Source organism: Cynocephalus volans, chromosome 1, assembly GCF_027409185.1.
Source record: "Cynocephalus volans isolate mCynVol1 chromosome 1, mCynVol1.pri, whole genome shotgun sequence".
Taxonomy (NCBI): Eukaryota; Metazoa; Chordata; class Mammalia; order Dermoptera; family Cynocephalidae; genus Cynocephalus; species Cynocephalus volans.
Window position 1 is genome coordinate 6,897,045 of NC_084460.1, and position 22,326 is coordinate 6,919,370.

General features: G+C 38.2%; 1 protein-coding gene, 1 non-coding gene and 1 pseudogene across 5 annotated transcripts in view; 1 reads left to right on the plus strand and 2 right to left on the minus strand.

Annotated features, from left to right (window-relative positions):
• Positions 1–22,326, plus strand: part of LOC134378712 (chromatin remodeling regulator CECR2) — a 152,120-nt gene that overhangs the window by 6,470 nt on the left and 123,324 nt on the right. The window lies entirely within an intron of this gene.
• LOC134365604 (U6 spliceosomal RNA) lies at positions 4,953–5,051 on the minus strand (annotated as a pseudogene).
• Positions 18,248–18,349, minus strand: LOC134365268 (U6 spliceosomal RNA). The gene has a single exon (XR_010021985.1). It is a non-coding gene; the product is annotated as a U6 spliceosomal RNA (small nuclear RNA).

Genomic DNA, 22,326 nt, shown 5'->3' on the forward strand with positions numbered 1-22,326 from the left:
TCTAATGTCCTCTAACTGACCAAAGATTTTGTACTTCGAAATGTTGAAGAATTCTAGAGGGTGAAGTCCTTGAATTATGTTTATTCTCCTTTCGCTTGTTCTGTTTCTTCACTTATGTTTAACATTTTTCATACCTAGAGAGAGGTTTGGATAAAATGCACTTAGAGCTTCTGGCTTGTGGCTTGCCTTCCGTTTGATACTGTAACCTTTTTAGATAGCTGTGTTGCCCTTCCCTCATATTTTCATATTTCACTGGATGTTACACCTTGGTGCTTTTATTGTATCTTTACGTTTGTGCATTGCTAATCAGTTTATATTGGAAAACTTGGGGGCAGTCTTTTTTTTCCAGCAGTTCTTATGATTGAGAAAGGAACGGTTGTAGAACACTGAGCCCAGGATTCCTTGGGTTCCTTTAATTCTCAGGGTTTCTCAACCTCAGCAGTATTGCTATTTTGGGCTGAATAAATCTTCGTTGTGGGGAGTTGTCATATATGTTGTATGTTGTTTAGCAGGATCCCTGCCCTCTACCCTCAAGGTGCTAGTGACACCCCCAGTTGCAGAAAATAAAAATGTCTCCAGACATTGCCAAATACCTCCAGGGATGTGAAATAGCTCTGCTTGACTATCACTACTTTAGAGTGTAAGTGGTGTTGGTCGTTGTATAGAAGGTACGTGGTATGTGAGGTAGATGAGTTTTTCCTTCCGATAGTGATTTTTCCCCTTAATTGCAAACCTTTAATATTTATTATATAGAAATTGAAAGAAGTTAAAAAGTTGTTCCCAGATGTGCCTGTCATCAGCTACTGCACATGTCAGAAACTCGGGAAACACGTCTCATTAATTTTTTTCTTTCCTGGGGAGTCATTTTAGGAAGTAGTGTTTGGATGTCACAGGGAGGGAGTTGTAAGCTGCTGGGGGTCCCTCCTTCGTGAAAGGTGTCCCTCAGGCGGGTGCTGCCGGTGCTGCTGTTGGAGGAGGGCAAGTGTGGGGGGTTGTGCCATAGCCCCGGGCTGGCTTTAGCACGCTGCGCTTGCCTGGCAGGGCACGGGGCTCTTCTTGACAGATGTCTTGAGCACTGTGCAGTGGTGGGCTGTGAAGGGGGGTTTAGCCATGACCAGGCCAAAAGTTCAGTGGGACCTAAGTTGAAGGGGAGTGAGTGAGTGAGTGAGTGAGTGAGTGAGTGAGTGAGTGTGTGTGTGTGTGTGTGTGTGTATGTGTATTTGGGACATAGGCATATGTAAAGTTAATTATTCCGTCTGAATTTTCAATTTAGAACACACCAACCACAGAACCCTTTTTGAGCATGCTCTGAACATTTTTCACTATTTCTCCCATTTGATCTTGCTCTCAGACAAGTATGGCAAAACATTTTATGGATTCAGATATATTTTTATTTTGGTTTGGAAAGAAAATGGCATTGTTATGGTGACTTGATCAGTCTAGTTTACTGTGAAGGGCTTATCTGTGGCATTTGAAGATGTCTTTCACTGACAGTGTCCATCTCAAACTCCATCTTTTCCAAGACCTTGGAGTATTTGGTTCCCCACAGAGATCCGGCGCCTTATTTTTGATTCTTTATCTCTTCTGGCTGGGGACTGAGGCCTGGCCACCATTTAAATGCTCTCTTCTCCATCGTGGTGCTCCTTTGCTGCTGTGTGAGGGTTTGTTCTGCAAATTGGAGAAGGGATAGAATTTCTGGCCTGCATCAAGGTGTTAAATCCCAGAATTTGTGTAAATAAGTTGGTGTGAAGTCAGTCAATTCTGTAGCCAAAAAGCAGTTTTCTCTTCTTTAGAGGACAAATGAGCCCTCAGAATAATTTTTGTGTGTTCTGTTCTGTGCTTTGTTATCCACATACCCATTTAATGGTTTATGTAAAAATATATGGAAGATAGTATTTCATTCTCCTGTTTAAAAAATCCTGACCTCATAAGGCCTTTATGAAAGATATTTGGCTGGTTTAAATGATGCCAAGTTCTTGTAAGTTTTACAGTGTAATGGTCAGTTTTGGGCTTTGATTCTGTAGTCTGCACTCTTTAGGAGCCAAGTCAGGCCTGCTCTTTCCCTAGGGGCGGGTTTGCTGGAGCAGCTGTCTGACTTGGCAGTATGTCACTGAGGCATGTGCCACCTGAATTAAACGTGTGAGTGGTTGTCACAACAGGCTGTGTGCATCCTTCTGTGCCCCTCCCCCACCCATAACCTCCAAAAAGAAGTGAAAATGAGGAAGTGGTAGGCACAATTACACTAGCCATTTCATGCTTGAGTGTTGAACTTTTAGATCGCCTCCAATTAATAATTCTGGAGACTGGGATAAGTTCTCACAATTGAGAACACTCTTGCTGATTGCAAGAGTGTTTTTCTTCTAGCCAGTTCCTTTTAATGAACACCCCTTCCCCTGAGTGTTCATTGTTTCAGCAACAATAGCACTAAGGACAGTTGATTTGCTTGACAGAAAATGTGTTAAATTAACAGATCTACTTCTTTAGCAAATCCTTTCTCTTCTCTGTTCCCATTGTGTCTTCTCTCTTCCTGAAAGGTGGTTTGCTGATTCTTTTAGGTGTGGGAGACAGTTTTTATAACGGTGTCCTGGAGTTCTTTGTTCAGGGAACACTGTTATATGTGAGAAAGGTGATTTAAAGAAAAACTTCACCTGTTGCCATAATTAAGGGATTTGATTTTGGATTTTTCTCCCACTCTTAGACTGGTATTGATTCGGGTTAGTATCCTCCACAAACACACTAATTTTTTTCACATTTTTTTCTGAAAGACTTTTCTCTCCATTTTCCTTTGTGTTGTTAAGGCAGGTACCAGTACCCAGCCGTTCTTACAGGCTGTTGAGGATTGGGAGGGTATGTTCTAATTGATGTGGTACCTGTGTCCTCATAACTCTAGACTTCCATCACCGTCAGTGATGGAGCCCATCTTCTTTTACTCGTAACTGTACTTGGATTTCTGTAATATGCAGTTTTTTTAAAAGTAAAGTGGAATTTTAAAGAAGGGAAAACCTCAACGAGCCTTCTTTCTGATTGTTATCATTATTAATATTAAGGCTGCAGGGATATGTGGCAGAGTTGCTCTTCTGCTGCCCTGGGGAATTAGAGTCTTATTTTAAAGGGGGGGGGCATTGATAGAATTAAAAACTTATGTTATGAGACCAATGAGTGATAAAGAACTTGATGGCCGTGGGAGTTCAGAGGAAGGCAGTGGCTACGAGTGTGTGCTTCCTGGAGGAGGCAGGATGCAGGGTTTGTGCTAAGTCATAATAGCTAGAGAGATCAGAGAATTCTTTTCTTGTGGGCTTATACAAACTGAGGTTGAGCGATAGGTAATACAGGCAACATTGCAGAAAGCCTTGGATGCCAGGCTCACTGGTATAATCACTTGTCTTTGTGCAGTGGGGAAACAAAAGTTTTAGAGTAAGAATTTCTGTGCACTAAATGTTCTAGGTTAATCCTGGAGGAAGAAAGACTAGTTTACATATTAGAGTGGAGTGGGTATGAAATGCTGAAGGTAGTGGAACGGACAGTGTCAGTGGCGTAATTGAAGAAAGAATGGGTAGGACTAGATGACCAACAGTGTGGTTGTGCATGAGGAAGATTTTATCAACTAGGATAATTTTGGCTGCAAATAAGAGTAACAGTGACTTAAACACTGCCACCTGTCCCATGACAGGTAAGCTGGAGGAAGGTGGTTTCTGGCAGGTATGGCAGCCCAGTGATGGATGTCATGGAACAATCAGGCAGCATGCCACTCATGGTCACAGGAAGGATTCTGCAGGTCTCTGTTGCTGAGTGATGCAGAAAAGTACAGGAAAGTCACAACTGGAGCCAGCCACTGAGCTGGTGATCTGAAAGGGTCAGAGATGACTTCAGAGAAGGCTGTTTGAATTACTGTGGCAAAAGAGGGAGAGGCTAAGACTACAACTGCATTCTTGTTGAAGGAGAGAGGAAAAGAATACGGTGAAAAGGGAGAAGCTTTTTTTTTTTCCTTTTTAATTTTTTCACAAGTAGTATCTAGTTATTGAAACAAGAAAAAGTTAAATCATTTCCATATCCTACATGGTTAACATTTTGGTGTTATCCTGCAGAGGTCAGTTGTAGGAATTCCCTCTTTTAAGAAAAACCAGCATATTTCCAAATTCTGCTCTTTGTTTTGTACCGATAATCCTCTCCTCTCCTCTGTTCCCCTTTGATTGTTTTGGGGATGGTTACTGCATCCTAGGATTGTCAGTTGCTTCGTATTTTAGCTTCCTACTGGGGAAAGTGAAAGCAAAGATTGACAAAAAAATGTACCTTTCTGTCATTAGAATTTGAGATTTACTCTTGCTTAACTATTGGTTGTAATACTTCAGCTTTTAGTTTCTCTCTTTTAGGTATTTAATGATCTGTAAGACTACTGCTTAATGGACTTTGTGTTCCTTTTGTAATGGGAATGTGTGTTCAGATGAGATATTCAGGCATTAATTTACACGTTCTGTTTGATAACAGGCTCCCCATGTGAAGGGAAGTTACAACTCAACAGAAAGCTTTCTTTTATTTGTTTGTCTTATCTCGCTGCTGGTTCTACACAAATTTTGAAGGTTGTCTGGCAGCTCTACCAAACGCCCCTCCTCCTCAAGTAAATCTAATGTTGGCTAGTAATATATGACACATCTCACAAGAAAAGATGAACTGGGACACTCAGATTCCCGTTCTTGGGAGTGTAGCCCTGGAAATATGAAGATTATTGAGTTAGTGTGGAAAAGAAGCTAAAATGTCACCGTGAGAAGCACGATGCAAGCCACAGTCTTGCATGTGAGGGAGCAGAAGCTGAGACCCAGCCTTTACGGAATTTAGGGAAGGCCCCAACTCTAGTCCGCTGGGGCGTATCCTGCGGGAACCCCCGGCACCCGAGGGAGCCTGCATCCCTTGCCCCCAAAGAGCTTAACACTTCCTCACTACCTTTCTCCGTGAGCATGTATATAAAGTTTTTTTGTCTTGTCATGCTTGCACAGGGGCCATGCCAGTCTTCTGTACTGTTCCAATTTGAGTATGCATGCCGCCAAAGCGAGCGCTATATTAAATATTTTGTAAACGTGGGATCATACTTTCATATCCTCTTCTGAATCCTGCTTGCCTCAGTTAACAGTGTTACATGACACACAGTATTCTTTCATCATAGTACATAATGATTTCTAATAGTGCAGAATATTCATTGAATAGATGTGTTCTAATACATTGAGCCAGTTCTCTATGGGATGTTTAGGTTATTTTTGGTTGTTTCCTGTCATAACAGCCACGAGCAGAAAGATTTTTCTTTTCTAAGATAGGATTAGTATTTTTACTCTTTAGACTTCTGTTATTACCTTTTACATTTGAGGTTTTAAGTTTTGAGTTTTCTTCATAGTAACTTTATATTTTACATTTATGATAAAAACATGAATTTTGTTGTGCATGGTGCTGCAGGCACTGCTTCAAGTGTTTCTCATGTGTCAACTCATCTGCTCTTTTCAATTGCCCCTTGAGGTAGGCATCATCTTGATTTCAATCTGTAGACAGGAAACTGAAGCTCAGAGGTGGAGTCATTTGCCCAAGGTCACACAGCCGGCAGGTGGCAGAACCCAGACCTGAACCCCAGGCAGCTGGACTTCAGTAAAAAGCTAAGCCATTTATTGGTAAGTGAACTGAACAGTAGTGCCAGTAAGAGAGGAAAATTGATATCCTGTGTGGGTTTCTTAAGGGTCTATGAGAAGGTAGGTGAAACTAAATTTTAGCCTTTATTGGTGGCATTAAAAATGAATCTTTTAGGGCTGGCCCATATCGTAGTTGGTTAGAGTGTGGTACTGATTACACCATGGTCTAGGGTTAGATTCCTGTACTGGCTAGCCAAAAAAAAAGTCTTTTAAGCAAAACTATGAAGAGCGCTGAGTCAGGAAACAACAGTTTAGAAGCGAGAGAGATCAGTTTTTTCATTTAATTGTTCAAATTATGTGCAGGATCTGTCAATATCTTTTAAGAGTTTATTTGTCATTTTTCCCATTCTGCTGTAACACTGACTAGAGCTTCTTAAAAACTTTAATTTTAAGTAATGTTAAACTCACAGAAAAATTGTAAGACTAGCGCTAAGAATCCCTGAGCCCCTTTTATCTGGATCCCCAGGTGTTAAACTTTCTACCATTTGCTTTATCATCTACCCCTTCTTCTGCCACTGTTCCGTCTTCTGTGTATCTGTCTAGCTGTCTATCTCTACCTGTGTAATTGTTTTTCTGCACTGGGAGAGTTAAGTTGCAGACATGATACCTTTCCACTCCTTGATATTCAGTTTTTTTATGCCTTAAAAATGTGGACATTCTCTTATACAACTATTGTACAATTTTCAAAATTAGGAAATTAATAGCGAATAAGATCTGTAGTAACAGTATATCAATTATTGATAGTAGACCCAGTGATATTAATATATGCAACTTATATGTTAGTTCTGTTAATTTTTAATATATTATCTAGGAATTATTTTTCTGGTTCAGGTTTTCAGTCTAGGACCATGCATTGCATTTAGCTATCGGGTTTCCTTAATTTGGAGCACTCTTACAGTCTTTGTCCTTCTTGATCTTAACCTTTGGGGAAGAATATAGCCCTTTATTTTATTGACTGTGCCTCTGTCTGGATTTGTTGGGTGTACCCTCAGGATAATTTAGGTCATATGTTTTTGGCAGGAGTGCTAAAGAAGTGTAGTGTCCTTGGTGCACAATATCGTAAGTTACAGGGTGTTGCTTGGGCCCATTATTTGTGGTTCTTATTAACTTTGATTACTTAGTTAAGATGATGTCTGCCAAATATCTCCACTGTGAAGTTACAGTTTTCCTCTTATAATTAATAAGTATCTTGGGGGAGATACTGTGTAAACATTCTGTTTCTCATCAGAATTTTACGCATTAGTAATTTTAATCCATGTGTGATTCTTTGCCTGCAGTTATTACATCACAGTTGCAAATAGTTATTTCCAAATTCCATCATTTCTTTTACAAGTTGGCATTCAGTTTCATTCATAGATTTTAAATGATACTAAAAACCATTTGTTTGTAGTATATGACAGGAATAAAATTTATAGTAATTTTTTGATTTTCTTAACTTGGAAAACAGTGGATGAACATGATATAACAATATTCAGAAAGTGAAGTTATTTTTTTAAAGCTTCAGATCTCATTTTTTTCCTTTTATTTTGAAAAATTTCAAACCTACAGTGAAGTTCAGAGACAAGTATAAGTGAACTCTTATGTCCCTGTTACTTTAGATTTCTCAGTTGTTGAAGTTCTGCCACGTTACCTTTGTTTTTTGCTGAACTATTTGAAAGTAAGTTGGCAGTATGGTGACACATTACTCCTTTATACTTTGGCATACACTTGCTAAGACTTAATAGGGTCATTCTCCAACATAGTGTGCTCACGTTTAGGAAAATTAGCAATAATTCTAACGTCTAGTAAACAGTCCATATTCACATATCCTCAGCGGTTCCCACAGTGTCTTTTGTAAATGGTGTACCACATCTTCCTCCTGGTTCACACATTGTGTTTCATTGTTAGGGAAATAGTTTTAAAGCAGGTTGTAGCCAACCCAGTTATCCTAGTAATAGGAAAAAATTGGTGAAATGATTTATATTTCCAGCTACAGGTGTATTCGTGAAATAATTTTAAAAAAGAGTTTATTACAGTAACGCTGGCTCCAGTCCAGTTTTTGCTCAAGGTCTGGACAAGCTACTTAAATTCCCTGAGTGCCAGCTTCTTCATTTGCAAAGTTATTCATCGCCTATTCATAGGGTTTGATGAGATTCCAATAAACTAATGCATATGAGGGCCTGGTAATTATCATTATTACATTTTTTTCTCATTTTAGATTTTGAATTATGATGATAATAATATGGATATTATAACTGAGACTCATTTGGAAGAAAGGAATGAACTAATAAGTTGTATAGTCTTTTATATTTACCTATTATGAAACCAAAATACAATATAATTAAATAAAATTTTTAAAAAATCTGCATATTGTGCTTATGTGGATTAAAGTGATTGCTGAATACAAATATTTTTGTTAAAAATAGTTTTATTGAGATATAGTTTATATAACATACAGTTCATTTAAAGTGTTTAATTAGCGGGTTTTAGAATATACACAGATACGTGCAACCATTGCCACAGTCAATTTTGAAATACTTTCATCACCTCAAAAAGAAACTGTACCCTTTAGCTTAACTTCCCTACCCAGCTTTCCTCCTCCCCCGCACCCAATCTCCCCAGTCCTAAGTGATCACTGTTTCTGTTTCCATAGATTTCCCTATTCTGGGCTTTAATAATGAATGGAATCATATAGTATGTGACCTTTTATGACTGGATATTTTGAGGTTCATTCACGTTGTAGAAAATATCAGCAGCTCATTCCTTTTTATAGCCAAAAAATATTCCATTGTATGGGGTATTGTATTTTATTTACCCATTGATGGTTGTCTAGGTTATGTCCACCTTTTGGTTATTATGAATAATGCTATGAACATTTGTGTACAAGGTTTTGGGGGACATATGTTTTCAGTTCTCTCGGTATATACCTAGGAGTGGAATTGCTGGGTTTTTATGGTAAATGATCGTTTCAGGAACTGCCTGTTTACAAAAGGTGCTGTACTGTTTTGCTTTCCCACCAGCAGTGTCTGGGGGTTCCAGCTTCTCCACATCTCTGTCAGCACTTGCTGTCTGACTCCGAGTCTAGCTGTCTTAGTTGGTGTGAAGTGGTTTCTCAGTGTGGCCTTGTTTTGCACTTCCCAGATGACTAAGGATGTTGAACATCCTTTCATGTGCTTATTGACCACTGGTATAATTTTTCTTAGAGAAATGTTTATTCACATCCTTTGCCAGTTTTTAAATTGGGCTATTTTTATTTTTATCATTGAAGTATAAGAGTTTGTTACATGTTTTAGATATAAGTCCTCTGTCAGGTATATGATTTGCAAATGTGGGTTGTCTGTTCACTTTCTTGATGGTGTCCTTAGAAGCACAAAAGTTTTAAATTTTGAAGTCTGATTTATCTATGTTTTTCTTTTTTTGCATGTGTTTTTTGGTGTCATATGTAAGAGTCCTTTGACAAATCCAAGGTCATGAAGATTTACCCCTATGCTTTCTACTAAGAGTTTTATAGTATTAGGTCTTTAATCCATTTTGCATTAATTTCTATATATGGTGTGAGATATGAGTTCAGCCTCATTCTTTTTCATGTGTCTATCTAGTTGTCCCAGCACCATTTGTTGAGAAGAGTATTCTTTCCCCTTTGAATGGTCTTGCCACCCTTGTCAAAAATAGTTGACTGAGGGCCGGCCCCGTGGCGCACTCGGGAGAGTGCGGCGCTGGGAGCGCGGCAGTGCTCCCACCACGGGTTCGGATCCTATATAAGGATGGCCGGTGCGCTCACTGGCTGAGCGCGGTACGGCCAGTCACAAAAAGACAAAAAAAAAAATAAATAATAATAATAATAATAATAATAATAATAATAAAGTGGATTAACCCGGTATGAAGAGCAGTTAAAAAAAAAAAAAAAATAGTTGACTGAGAGGTGTAGGTTTATTTCCAAACTCTCAGTTCTGTTTCATTGATCTGTATGTCGTCCTTGTGCCAGCACTACACTGTCTTGATTAATGTTCTGTAGTGAGTTTTGAAATTGGGAAGTGTGAGGGTTCCTCCTTTGTTCGTTTTTAGGATTGTTTTCACTATTTTGTGTTCTTTTAGAATCATCTTGTCAATTTCTACAAAGATGTCAGCTGGGATTTTGATAGGGATTACATTGAATCTGTAGGCTAATTTGGGGAATATTACCATCTTAACAGTGTTAAGTCCATGAACATGGGATTTTTTCCATTTATTTAGATTTTTAATTTCTTTGAGTAATGTTTTATACTTTTCTAAATATATGTTTTGTGCTTTTTTCTTAAATTTATTCTGAAGTATTTTGTTTTTAAAAAACCTTATTTTGAATAGAATTGTTTTCTTAACTTTATTTTCAGATTGTTCATTGACAGAAGGCTTTTTTAGAATCAATTTTATTGAACTATAGTCATGTGTTGCTTAACAGTGGGGCCACGTTCTGAGAAAAGTGGCTCCGTTCTGAGGAATGTGTCATTAGACAATTTCTTCATTGTGCAGACAAGGTCGAGTATGTCCTTAAACCTAGGTGGTATGGCCTACTGCACACTTAGGCTATGTTCTGTAGCCTGTTGCTCCAGTCACCATCATACATGCAGTCTGTTGTTGACCACAACATCATGTGACACAGCTGTGTAATTTAAATACAATAAAGTGTACCCTTTTTAAATGTGTAGCTTGAGTTTTGAAAACTGCATGCACTCTTGTAACTACCACCATTTCAGTCAGGATATAGAAAATTCTGCCACCCCCAAATTTTCTTTGTGGCAGTTAACCCCACCCCCATCCTCAGGCAATCACTGATCTGCTTTCTGTCACTGTAAATTAGTTTGCCTTTTCTGAAATTTCCTATGAATAGAGTCTTTTGTGTCTGGCTCATCTCACTCAGCACGGTGGTTTTAAGGTGCAGCCATAACGCTGTGTGTGTCAGTGGTCCATTTTTATTGCTAAACAGTGTCCCATCGCATGGCTGTGCCGCAGTTTGTTTTCCTATTGCTGGACGTTCGGGTCGTTCACATTTTCTTATTGTTGGACGCTTGAGTTGTTTCCAGGTTTTGGCAATTACGAATAAAGTTGCTGAGTTTATTCACATACAAGTCTTTGTGTGGACGCATGAGGGTACTTCAAAAAGTTTGTGGGGGAAAAAAGAATTAATGGGTAGTAAAAATCTTTCCATGACCTTTTTTTTTTTTTTTGGCTGGTCAGTATGGCGATCTGAACCCCTGACCTTGGTGTTATCAGCACCATGCTCTCGCAGTGAGCTAACCAGCCTGCCCCTTCGTGAACTTTTTGAAGTACCCTGGTATGTTTTCAGTTCTCTTGGGTATCTAGCGGTGGAATTGCTGGGTCATTTGTAAGAGTATGTTTAACTTTACAGGAAACTGCCGAACAGTTTTTATTTTATTTTTTCCAAAAAATCGCTTTTTTATTATTATAATTGAGGCATAATTTACATACATTGAAATCTCCCTCCCCCACCTTCTTAGTGTACCTTTCTTCGACTTCACAGTTGTATAACCAGCACAGCAATCAAGGTATAAAACAGCTCCATGACTCCAGATATTTTCCTTATGTTCCTTTGTCGTCAACCCTCCCCCCAGCCCTTGGCAATTACTTATTTGATTTTTATCCCTATAATTTTGTCTATTTCATATAAATGGAATTGTGCAATAGTAGCCTTCTGAGTCTGGCATCTTTCACTGGCGGAACGCATTTGAGATTGATCCATGTTGTATGTGTCAGCACTTCATTCCTTTTAATTACCAAATCATATTCCATTGTTGGGACAAACCAGTTTTTATCCATTCACCAGTTCAGGAATGTTTGAGTTGTGGCTAGTTTTGGTGGTCATGAATAAAGAGCACGCAGATATTTATGTGAATAACTAGGAATGAGATTGATGAGTCATATGGTCAGGTGTGCTAAATTTTGGAAAACAATTCAGCAGTTTCTTGTAGTCCCACCAGCTATAAGCTTAAGTTCCTCTGTATCCAGTGTTTGCTGTTGTGAGTTGTTGAGTTTCAAAGCCAGCTGTCTTAAGAGGTGTATAGTGCTATCTCGTTGTGCTTTGAATTTACATTTACCGAAGAGTAATAGTATCCAGCATCTTTTTAAATGCTTATTTGCCATCCTTATACTTTGGTGACTTCTCCTTTGAAATCATTTGCTTATTTTAAAAATTGGGTTCTTAATATTGAATTTTGAGAATTCTTTATGTATTGGAAATACAAGTTTTTTATCAGATATATACTGAGCAAGTATTTTCTCCCAATCTGTGACTTGTTTTTTCATTCTCTTAACAATGTCTCTTGAAAAGCAGCAACTTTTCATTTTGATGAAGTCCAGCTTATTCAGTTTTTCTTTCATGGATTGAGCTTTTGGCTTCTTTTATCAAAATTTTTGCCTAACCTAAGATCACAAAGATTTGTTTTCTTCTAGAAGTTTTATAGTTGCTTTTGAAGTTGCTTTTTAAATGTTTTTTGTTGATAGTGTGTAAGAAGTATTTCTATTGCTCTTCATTTAATTTCTAAGAAGTAGGTGGTATTTTGCTATTTAAATGGAACCATGTTGTCTGGGACAGTCTAGCAGGCTAACCCTTAGAGCAAAGTTCTGATTTCTTTTTCCAGCTCAATTCCGGAGCATATAGAATCAGTCTACGTTGCAAAACACACATTTCCTTCCTTTTAGGTTGATGAAAGGGGGTTTTCCTCAGAAGTTGGTTGCTGTGGTGCCGCAGACGCATCATTAGTTTTGCATCCATTTTCTCTGGGATCCCAAATCAAATTTGGTGATGAAATAGTTGGTACAGGATATTGTTTATTTTGTATTTTTCTGATTGTTTACCCTCAAGATTAAAGTTAAACATTCTTGGTAAAAGTACTTCATAGGTTTTGTTAGATACTTAAGGTATCACATCAGAAGCTGCATAATTTCAGGTTGTTTACTGTTAGTGATACTAATTTTGATCACTCGGTTCATGAAATTTATCGTTTTGATTCTGTGGTATTAGTAGGTTTCACTTCTTTTTTTTTATTTGTCAGTTGGCCAGTACAGGGATCAAACCCCAAACTTTGGTGGTGTTAGCACCACGCTCTAACCAACTGAGCTAACCACCTAGCCCTGGTTTCACTTCTTCTTAATCAAATGACCTCTAGAAGATAGTTCTGTATACAGCTGGGTACCAGACAGAGAGAGACAAAAAGATATGGTCAGTACTGCAAAAAATTTAAAGTGTAGAGATAAATGTTTAAACAGACTGGAGTGCAATAAAATGTTTGTTTCAATGGAAGTATGTGCAAACAAACGATAGTTGAAGAAATAACCCAGCTTGTGTAGGGGAATTAGGGACGGTTTCACAGCTTGAATGGAAACTGGAAGGCTGGGTTATGAATCAACACGTGGACCGGTAGACAGGGTCATGTGGTGGAGGTAATAGCCTGTGTGGAAGCATGCCGGAATGAGTAGGGAATGTCAGGTGTTCCAAGAGCTTACTGGAAAGGTTGATGGGAGTGGCAAGAGATGAGGGAGGGTATGTCAGTAATGAGGTGATGGACCCTTTGATTAATTTAGATTTTATATGGAGGGCGGGGGGGTTTCAAACTTGTTTTGAAGCTGTCAATCACTTTGTTTTAAAGGAAGCATTATGCAGAAACTCAATACGTAAAGTAAAAGTGAAGCACTGTTTGAAAATCACTGTGAGTGCAGGAATTGTTGAAGTTTTTCCCCCTGCTGCTCTCCCCTAGTTGTTGAGGTTTAAAGTGGTTGAGTTGTTAAGTTATTTAAGTTGCTGAGTGATGAGATCTAGTATTTAGAGTAGGCCTGGTATATAATATGTGTACAAAAAATATTTGATTGAGTGGAGAAATAACCTTTGCAGAGCAGAAAGTTCATTTCATTGTTAGTATAAAATGAGCAGACAGGAACCAGAAAGACAAGTTACAAGGCTGGGTGAGAGATGATAGGACCTGAAGAACAGAGAAGGGATAACAGATTGAATGAGAGGCTGGATATGAGATTAAGATAGAGAATTCACTGACCTGCTTGAACAATGGCTTGTAAGAGAGGAATGGTCTAGCACAGGCAGTGTCATCCCCAAGAAGTATGCTGCGAATTTGTGAGGGTGTTTTTGATGACAAGGATTGGAAGACACTACTGGCATTTAGTGGGTGGGGGCCTGCATGCTAGACGTTGTTTAGTGTCGTGTAGTGCATTATATAATGTTGTATAGTTATATAGGACATTCCCAACAATGAAGAGTATGCCCCCATCCTCAGAACTTTGATGTAGGTTAAAAAAAAAAATTGACTCTAAATCCAAACTTCATTTTACATGTAAATACAAGGTAATTTTTGTGGCATTTTAACATACATCAAAATTTTTAGGAATGCAGCTGTTGTGTAAATCTAGGAAGGATTATATTTAGAGTTGTTTGGAACATTAGTAAGTTTTTCACCATTTTGGAAAATCCCATATCATATCATCTTCATCACTGGTCACATCAGAATTACTTATGCAACACTGTATCAGTCTGCATTTGTACCTTTAGCCTCTGTGTAGGAACAAGCGTCTGACTACTTTATTAAGTCTTCTGGTGAGATCGTGCTTAAGAATTTACTTTTGGAAATATATTTTATTATGTGTTTCATGTTATGTCTCCTTTTGATTGCAGTTGAGCAATATACTCTCTATATAATATACTGATATATGTCTATATATAATATATTGATATATCTATCGATTTCATTTTCATGGTAGTAAAGGGGGGTGTTATAAAATATGTGTTATAAAGAGGGAGCATTGAGTCTGAGAACGTTAAAGAATCACTGGTCTCTGGCTTGGTGACTGCCTGCATGTTGTTACTCTTCATTGAGATGGGAAAATTGAAAGAGAATTGGGTCTGAGGTGAGATTAGTAAGTATGGGACCTGTTGGGTTTGAGGTTTATGTGGGGCATTTAATTTGAGTTGTGCAGTAGACAGGTGTGAACGGATATTTGGTGTTCTTGCCTGGGGGCAAATAACAGTTAACATTCATTAAGAGGAGTGGTGGTTAAGAATGCAAATTCTCGAGCCAGACTGGATTTGCTTCCTGGTGCCATACTTAGTACCTGTGTGACATTGGACAGTTAACAGCTCTTACACTCAGTTTTCCTGTCTTTAAAAATGGGAATAACCATACCTACCCAGTGAGTTAATGTTAGAATTAAATGCCATGAAACTTGTAAAATAACCGAACAGTGTAAACTTTATTACAACTTACACTCAAATTAGCCATTAATATTAACCAAACATTTAGTATGTGCCAAGAATTGTGAATTAATATATAAATTATTTCATTTGACCCTTACAAAATAATAGTTTTATGTGAGAATTGAGGCTTAGGGAGATTTAATATAGATTTGAGAGTCATGAATGATACAGCAAGTAACAAGCCTTAATTGGATAGGACTGAATTAGATGCTGTTGGACTCCATTTGTGGTCCTCAGACCAGCATCTTCAGCATCTTCTGGGAGGTTGTTAGAAATGCATAATCTCAGGCCTCATCCTAAATCTACTGAGTCATCAGATCCAACATTTAAACAAGGTCCCTGGGTGATTACTGTGCATGTTAAAGTGTAAGAAGCTCTGGGCTCAGAGATCTGAGCTGATCAAGGGTGTGTTAGTCAGGGTTCTCCAGAGAGACAGAACCAACAGGATATGTTATAAATATATGAGAGGGGATTTATTAGGGGCATTGGTTCACACGACTGGGAAGACTGAGGACTCCCACGACGGGCCGTCTGCAAACTGGATGCTGGTAGCGTGGCTCAGTCCAAGTCCAAAGGCCTCAGAACCAGGGAAACTGATGGTGCCATTGATGTAAGTCCTGGAACCCAAAAGGTGAAGAGTCTTGAGTTCTGATGTCCACGGACCGGAGAGCAGAGTGTATCCCAGCTCCAGTGGATAGAGAGAGTGATATGTCTTTTTTCTCCGTTTTTGTTCTCTCTGGGCCCCCAGCAGATGGGATAGTGCCTGCCCATGTTGAGGGCGGATCTTTCCTACCCAGTCTACACAGGCCCACATGGTGATCTCTTCGGGAAACACCCTCATGCACACACCTGAAAAGTTAACTTTACCAGGTTTCTTGGTATTATTTAATCTAATCAAATTGACACCTAGAATTCACCATCAAAAAGGGTAGTAGAAGGCTCAGGAGGTAGAACACCAGACTCCCATCCTGCTCCAAGTTTTAGCTCTTGGACCTTGGCAGGTCTCTTTCTTACCTTGACCTCAATTTTCTCATCTTTAGATGAGGCAAGTTCTCTTTTAGCTCTAGCACTTGATAGTTTTACATCTAAGGTCTACTGGAAGATGCTGCTCCTGGAAAGGTGGTTAGTGTTTGGGTTAGGAGGATCAGCATAAGTACACTGAAGAAGGTGTATACCATGGGTATAAAATTGTGGATTTTAGTAAAGTGAAAATTTTAGTGTAATTTCATCCTTTCTGAATTTACAGTGTTTGAATTTAAGGGACAAGTTGTCCAGAAATCTTAAAATTTAAGTAATATATTCTTTCAGCAGCTCTTCAGAGTTTGGGCCCCGCATTTAATGCTGGCATTCTAGTGCTCACATGGTATTTTTTTCCGATTATTAGGCTTATTGTGATTCTCAAGTTAACATTTTATCTTCATGTCGTAGTTGGAATATATTTTATATTAAGTGCTAAAACACTATTGCTTTTTTACAAGTCTGAAATTCAGATTTAGTTTCCCCATTTGTCTGAGCTTCCCCATTTTCCTTTAAATTTCTAGAAGGCAGCGATGGTGTCTTCCTTGTACCTGTAGGGAGTGTCTAAAATAAACACATTTTAGTGTGACAGGTATCCGTTAATGTTCTATTTGTGTTTCATTTACATGATCTTTCTTAAAAAATACTAACTACTTTGAGGATGAGAAATCCAGATCTTTCCTCTTTGAATGTAGTTTCAAAGCAATCTTTAGGATTACCCTCAATTTTTAAGCCAGACTCAGATTACGTGACAGTAAGAGGCGTTTGTCCTTTGAAGAACAGAGAAGGGTATGTGGGAAGGGGAGAGTTTGTCAAGTGGCAACTAACCACTGAGGTGTGGTAGAGTAGGCGAGTAGTGGTGGTCTGGGATGGATAGCAGGTGCAAGATAACTTAAAGGTGAAGATGCTTGTGGTGAGTAGAGCAAGGTTAAAGAAGCTAGATACTGTCACCTCATAACTTTCTTTTTATCTTTAGGAGACTCTTTGGAAATGACCTGTTTCTTGCAGGTCATTTCATTATGAAACCTTTGTTTTAAAGCAGAGCTGTATTCTGACTTCTGTGTGGGCTGCCATCGTCTTTTCTCCCAGGCGTGGGAGCACAGGGAAGGCAGCAAGCCTGGAAAGGCTGGAGACAGAAGTAAGAGGGGCCGTTCCAAGGGGATTCGGAGGGGAGGAGGTTTGTTCTGTAAGTACTTTTGCTGCTTGTCTGGGTAATTGGAATCTTACCTGCCTTTGCAGAGTTTATTGGCAGAGTCCCAGGAGAGTCCTGTCCATGCAAGGTTGTCTTTAGACTTCTAGAGCAAGCATGGCCGTGATTTAGACTCCTCATCTCCCCCACAGGTGGGGAGGAGTGAGTGACAGAAATTGGTAGATGAAGAGGTTTGGTGACAGATTACTTAGTCTGTCTCTTCATACTGCATGATATCAGAGGACTAGAGAATACTTTTTCAATTGAATTCAATTCAATTTATTTATTTTTTCCAAATTATTTTTTTAAACAGGTTTGTTGAGGTATAATCGGCATACAATAAACTGCACGTATTTATGTGTACAATTTGGTAAGGTTTGTCATACGTAGGCAGTAGTGAAACCATCGCCACAGTCCAGATGGTGAACGTAGCCATCACCCCAGTAGAGTTTCCTGTGTCCCCTTGTAATCCTTACTTCCTATCCCTCTCCATCTCTTTTTTCCCCAAAGTAACCCCCATCAGCTTTCTGTCGTGTGCATTAGTTTACATTTCCTAGACTTTTAGATAATTGGAATCATATGGTATATACTGTTTTTTTGGTCCTACTTCTTCCGCTCAGATTAGAGATTCATTCATGTTGTAGCATGTGCCCATAGCTTGTCCCTTGTCATTGCTGAGCACTACTCTGGTTTGTGGATAATGCTACAATTTGCTTTTCCAGTCCATCTGTTTGATGGACATTTGTGTGCCATTCTTTGGATGTATGCTTTCATTTCTTTTGGGTAAATACCTATAAATAGAATGACTGGATCATATGGTAGGTGAAATTTTAAGTAAAAAATTTTTTTTAAATTTTAGAATCATTTTATTTTATTTATTTATTTTACATTAAACTGATTTATTGCATTTAAACAAGGCCTTCATCTCATTTCTACAAGCTGGGATCTGATTTAAAAATAGTTTTTATATTAGAAAGGATAGTTCTTAAAAAAATATAAAGAAACTAAATATAAAAATTAAGGTCTGCTTAAAAAAACAAAATCACATTTCTTAGCCCTAAAGAATGAAATGCAGCTGTTAGTGTATTTCACTAGGTGATGCTGTTTTTTAAATTTCTTTACTGGTAAGGTAATCTCAGAGATATGGAACACTTCATGAATTTGCATGTCATTCTTGTGCAGGGGCCATGCTAATCTTCTCTGTAGTTCCAGCTTTATATGTGCTGCTGAAACAAGCACTAGAATCATTTTTGGTTTACAGAAAAGTTACAATGACAGTAACAGAGACTCCATGTATGTCAGGGCTCCACAAGCCTTTCCTGTAAAGATCTAGATAGTAAATATTTTAGTCTTTGCAGACCAAGTGGTCTTTCTTGGAACTACTCCACTCATGTAGGGCAGATGTAGCCATAAGTAATGAGTGAATGAATGGGCATGGCTGTGTGCCAACAAAACTTTATTTGTAAAAACAAGTGGTAGGCTGGATCTGGCCCTTGGGCTGTAGTTTGCTAATCCCCGCAGTATACCCTTCACCCAGCTTCCCCTAATGTCTGCTCTTATACAACCATGATACATTTGTCAAAACTAAGACATTAACATTGGGACAGTACTATTAACTAAACTACCGATTTTATTCAGATTCTAACAGTTTTCTGCTTGTCCTTTTTTTTTTTTTTTTTTTTTAATTTTATTTTTTTTTTTAAATTTTATTTTGTCGATATACATTGTAGCTGATTAATGCTCCCCATCACCAAAACCTCCCTCCCTTCTCCCTCCCCCCCTCCCCCCCAACCATGTCCTTTCTGTTTGTTTGTTGTATCAACTTCAAATAATTGTGGTTGTAATATCTTCTTCCCCCCCCCCCCCGGTTTGTGTGTGTATGTGTGTATGTGTGTGTGTGAATTTATATATTAATTTTTAGCTCCCACCAATAAGTGAGAACATGTGGTATTTCTCTTTCTGTGCCTGACTTGTTTCACTTAATATAATTCTCTCGAGGTCCATCCATGTTGTTGCAAATGGCAGTATTTCATTCGTTTTTATAGCTGAGTAGTATTCCATTGTGTAGATGTACCACATTTTCCGTATCCACTCATCTGATGATGGGCATTTGGGCTGGTTCCAACTCTTGGCTATTGTAAAGAGTGCTGCGATGAATATTGGGGAACAGGTATACCTTCGACTTGATGATTTCCATTCCTCTGGGTATATTCCCAACAGTGGGATGGCTGGGTCGTATGGTAGATCTATTTGCAATTGTTTAAGGAACCTCCATACCATTTTCCATAGAGGCTGCACCATTTTGCAGTCCCACCAACAATGTATGAGAGTTCCTTTTTCTCCGCAGCCTCGCCAGCATTTATCGTTCATAGTCTTTTGGATTTTAGCCATCCTAACTGGGGTTAGATGGTATCTCAGTGTGGTTTTGATTTGCATTTCCCGGATGCTGAGTGATGTTGAGCATTTTTTCATATGTCTGTTGGCCATTTGGATATCTTCCTTAGAGAAATGCCTACTTAGCTCTTTTGCCCATTTTTTAATTGGGTTGCTTGTTTTCTTCTTGTAAAGTTGTGTGAGTTCCTTATATATTCTGGATATTAATCCTTTGTCAGATGTATATTTTGCAAATATTTTCTCCCACTCTGTTGGTTGTCTTTTAACTCTTTTAATTGTTTCTTTTGCTGTGCAGAAGCTTTTTAGTTTGATATAATCCCATTTGTTTATTTTTCCTTTGGTTGCCCGTGCTTTTGGGGTCGTATTCATGAAGTCTGTGCCCAGTCCTATTTCCTGAAGTGTTTCCCCTACGTTTTCTTTAAGAAGTTTTATTGTCTCAGGGTGTATATTTAAATCCTTAATCCATTTTGAGTTGATTTTAGTATACGGTGAGAGGTATGGATCTAGTTTCATTCTCCTGCATATCGATATCCAGTTATCCCAGCACCACTTGCTGAAGAGGCAGTCCCTTCCCCAGTGAATAGGCTTGGTGCCTTTGTCAAAGATCAGATGGCAGTAAGTGTGAGGGTTGATTTCTGGATTCTCTATTCTATTCCATTGGTCAGTGTGTCTGTTTTTATGCCAGTACCATACTGTTTTGGTTATTATAGCTTTGTAGTATAGCTTAAAGTCAGGTAGTGTTATGCCTCCAGCTTTATTTTTTTTGCTGAGCATTGCTTTGGCTATTCGTGGTCTTTTATTGTTCCATATAAATGTCTGAATAGTTTTTTCCATTTCTGAGAGAAATGTCTTTGGAATTTTGATGGGGATTGCATTGAATTTGTATATCACTTTGGGTAGTATGGACATTTTCACTATGTTGATTCTTCCAATCCAAGAGCATGGAATATCTTTCCATCTTCTTGTATCCTCTCTAATTTCTCTCAGCAGTGGTTTGTAGTTCTCATTATAGAGATTTTTCACCTCCTTGGTTAACTCAATTCCTAAGTATTTTATTTTTTTGGTGGCTATTGTAAATGGGCAGGCTTTCTTGATTTCTCCTTCTGCATGTTCACTATTGGAGAAAAGAAATGCTACTGATTTTTGTGTGTTGATTTTGTATCCTGCTACTGTGCTGAAATCATTTATCAATTCCAAGAGTTTTTTTGTAGAGGTTTTAGGCTGTTCGATATATAGGATCATGTCATCTGCAAACAGGGACAGTTTGACTTCATCTTTTCCAATCTGGATGCCCTTTATTTCCTTCTCTTCTCTGATTGCTCTGGCTAGTACTTCCAACACTATGTTGAATAGGAGTGGTGAGAGTGGGCATCCTTGTCTAGTGCCTGTTCTTAAAGGAAAAGCTTTCAGCTTTTCCCCATTCAGGATGATATTGGCAGTGGGTTTGGCATATATGGCTTTAATTATGTTGAGATACTTTCCCTCTATACCTAACTTATAGAGGGTCTTTGTCATGAATGAGTGCTGAACTTTATCAAATGCTTTTTCAGCATCTATAGAGATGATCATATGGTCCTTGTGTTTGAGTTTGTTAATATGGTGTATCACATTTATTGATTTGCGTATGTTGAACCAACCTTGCATCCCTGGGATGAATCCCACTTGATCGTGATGAATAATTTTTCGTATGTGTTGCTGTATTCTGTTTGCTAGTATTTTAGTGAGGATTTTTGCATCTATATTCATCAAGGATATCGGCCTGTAGTTTTCTTTTTTGGTTATATCTTTACCTGGTTTTGGTATCAGGATGATGTTTGCTTCATAGAATGAGTTTGGGAGATTTGCGTCCGTTTCAATCTTTTGGAATAGTTTGTAAAGAATCGGTGTCAATTCCTGTTTGAATGTTTTGTAAAATTCTGCTGTGAATCCATCTGGTCCTGGGCTTTTCTTTGTTGGGAGCCTTCTGATAACAGCTTCAATCTCCTTTATTGTTATTGGTCTGTTCAAATTTTCTACGTCTTCACGGTTCAGTTTTGGGAGCTTGTGTGTGTCCAGAAATTTATCCATTTCCTCCAGATTTTCAAATTTGTTGGCGTATAGTTGTTTATAGTAGTCTCGAATGATTCCTTGTATTTCAGATGAATCAGTTGTAATATCGCCTTTTTCATTTCTAATTTTTGTTATTTGAGTCTTCTCTCTTCTTTTTTTTGTTAGCCATGCTAATGGTTTGTCAATTTTATTTATCTTTTCAAAAAACCAACTTTTTGATTCGTTGATCTTTTGAATTGTTTTTTGGTTTTCAATTTCATTCAGTTCTGCTCTGATCTTAATGATTTCTTTCCGTCTGCTAACTTTAGGATTGGATTGTTCTTGTTTTTCTAGTTCTTTAAGGTGAAGTGTTAGGTTGTTCACTTGCCATCTTTCCATTCTTCTGAAGTGAGCATTTAATGCAATAAATTTTCCCCTCAATACTGCTTTTGCAGTATCCCACAGGTTTTGGTATGATGTATCATTGTTTTCATTAGTTTCAATAAACTTTTTGATTTCCTGCTTGATTTCTTCTTGGACCCATATGTCATTAAGTAGAATGCTGTTTAATTTCCATGTGTTTGTATAGTTTCCAGAGTTTTGTTTGTTATTAATTTCTAGTTTTAATCCATTGTGGTCTGAGAAGATACATGGGATAATTCCAATTTTTTTGAATTTATTGAGACTTGATTTGTGACCTAATATGTGATCTATCTTGGAGAATGATCCATGTGCTGATGAGAAGAATGAATATTCTGAGGTTGTTGGGTGGAATGTTCTGTAGATATCTGCCA